This window comes from Octopus bimaculoides, chromosome 17 (assembly GCF_001194135.2).
Source record: "Octopus bimaculoides isolate UCB-OBI-ISO-001 chromosome 17, ASM119413v2, whole genome shotgun sequence".
NCBI classification, from domain to species: domain Eukaryota; kingdom Metazoa; phylum Mollusca; class Cephalopoda; order Octopoda; family Octopodidae; genus Octopus; species Octopus bimaculoides.
This window is the reverse complement of record NC_068997.1, coordinates 38462831-38465826: the sequence shown is the minus strand read 5'-3', so window position 1 is coordinate 38465826 and position 2996 is coordinate 38462831.

The window sequence follows — 2996 nt, the reverse complement described above, 5'->3', positions numbered from 1 at the left end:
TTGCAGCTATTTCTACGTTACTTTTTAATGTTTGTCTGGAATGAGTTGGAGAGATAGTTGCTTTTTTTTTTATCTCTCCAACTGTAATAGAGTTGTGGAAAAGCATTTCACGAAGTGCAAACATAAAGCTATAAACAATAGCGTGTAAGTATTGAGTTGAAAAGCCCTTTTGGATAGAAAAAGTCGACAATATATATTAGTGAGAAAACGTATTCTCCAGTATATCGTGTATATGTGAGATTAATTCATTGAGATATATGTATTCATAAAGACATAAAATATCAAATATTTTTCCTACTTTTCCCTTAATGTAACATCTGCATTTTAGCGTATCCTCAGATTTGATGAGTGGATCTATGCTGCACGTACATATTTACATAAACGTACATGCATATATACATACACTGAACTGTTGAGATTACAAGTTCAGATTACAAGTTCAGGTTTATATACCTGTTCTCATTGGGGCACTGGAGTATGTACCCCATGATAATTTACTCTGTATTAACATCATAGGTTTTATTAGCGTCTTGCCCCTTTAACTGGTAATTAATATCATGATTTAGAGTCTTCCCCTACCCAGCCTCCTTTATAGACAATTACTTATACATTTTCTAAAATCCTGACAATATTTATGACCATACCCAACTATAAACTGTCAACTCACACTGTGTATGTATTCATTCTAAACAGACACGGTCCTCTAGCCATAGATTTGGTAGTTGATAAAAAAAAAGACTAATAAATTAAAAGTGGATCACGGTTATTTACAAGCTATGACCCTAACAAACTTCATACAATCCTTAGAAGTGTAGTATATTCTAAGTTGTATTAGTAGCAACATGGACTTTCTCCCTCTTCTTGCTCTATTAGGGAATTTGAGTAAAATTATATTAATGTGTCCAACTGATTAAAAAATTCCATTTATTTATGCAGCTGAGGATAAATCAGCATTTAAATTGATGTAATGATTGCATTGTTCAATTAAATGGAGTAGCTTGAAACGGTCGTACTGCATCATCTCTTGATATCCTGTTGCTTATTTTGATTATATATATATATATATATGCTTTCACTCGATGATTTTGTTAAGCAGTGGCGATTTTTACAATTCTGTAAATAATAATAATAGTATTTTATAAACTTAAAGTGTATAAGCGATCACCGCGCAATGATTGAAGAAAATAGTCTAATAATGAGGCATATAGGTCCTCGACAGAAAAAGTAGGTTTTCCCGTACGCGTGGGACTCGAGCCATCATGGTGAAAGCACATGAAAGTTTGTTTACAAAAATAACTACGAACTAATTATAGTTCTTAAATCTGACAGAAAGAAGCAGGCTAGTGTGTTGGTGTAACGGTAGCACACCAAACAAAGAGGTGTGGGTTCGAGTACCACGCGTACGGGAAAGCCTACATTTTTTCTGTCGAGTGCTTATATGCCCCATTATTAGACTATTTTCGTTAGTCATTGCGCGGTGGTCGCTTATAAGCTTTAAGCTTATAAAATACTATTATTAATATATATATATATATATATATATATATATATATATATATATATATACACACACATATATACTAGCAGAGATACCCGGCATTGTTCGGGATTAAAATGGCTCAGTTGCATAGTTTGTACATAATATATTACAGTTATGTTGAAACAGGGGATATGGGAAAGTGCAGCATTGACAACAAAACATTTGTGGAGTAAATGCTGGGCTAATTCAACTGAGCAACATGCTATGCATCTGTTTGGAGTATTTCAGGCCCTAACCTGTCATGGAAAATTGGAAGTGGGGGGTTATGTGATTTTTGAACTCACCGAAAAGCCGTTAGTGGATATGCTCTTCTTTGCAGCAGTCGGCGCTGTGTCTAACACGACCCATCATCTGAAATTTTGACACTTCCGTCGGGTTTGTTGTCCTACATCACTCATAAAGTAAATTTGGAGGAACTGTGGTCGTTCATTTGCGGGTAACAGGGAACCAATGAGGTGATAGACTTGCCCTTGAACATTGATGTCGGCGTAAATTCATGTTTATCTATCTTCTTAGACGCATCAAACGATGTCATTTGAAATGCAGAGTTGCATTGTCTGATAATGTTCAGAAAATCCTTTGACTGGATGGAAGTGCCTTCTAGAAGATTCATAAGAGGGTGAGAAGGAGCTGGTAGTGCTGGCAATGTTACCTGACCGCCTGAGCAGCACATACCATTTGTTTCATTTGAAAATTTTAAAGCTCTACATAAACGACAATTTGTGTTTAGCACACCAATTTGGACCGAGTTATCATTTTTATAAGAATGGGATGGATCATATCTGAAAACAGCTTTAGGAGTTGTGAAGAAAGAATTTGTATGTAGTCTGTTTCTGAGAGCTATTCTACTGGACCTCCGTCCAAACATTAAAACATTGATTTAATAATCCAGCATTATTAAAATATGAATTTGCTGCAACATGCATTTGCCGATTTTGAGAAAATCTCATCTCTCTTCAGACTCTTGCCTTCGGTTTTCTACAATCCTCCTTGCTTTATACTTGTTTCTGGAGAGATTGCATCTTTTCTGTGTTTGTTCCGCTCATTCCGTAAGAATTTATTTGAAGAGAGCAGAAATTGAAAGAAGATAAAGCGAAGAGAACAGAGAAAGAAGATGAAGGATGTATGTACGTCTATATGAAATGGACGTATGCGCGCGCGCGCGCGTATATGCGTGAGAGAGAAAGAGAGTGAAAATGAGAAACAGAGTGAGTGAGTGAAGGTGTGTGCCGCGATGACTGATGTCTTTTAAGGTACACACACAGAAAATGTGACGTCATCGTATAACATGTTTACGATAGTTGATTTATGGAAAAAACTATAATGTTAAACTTTGGAAATGCAAATATGTGAATGGAAATTAAGTTTAATTTGTAGCCGAAATAGTACTGAATCTTTTGATACCCCATACGTCAAAATCTGTAACTCGGTTTTGGAATGCATAAGGAATATATAT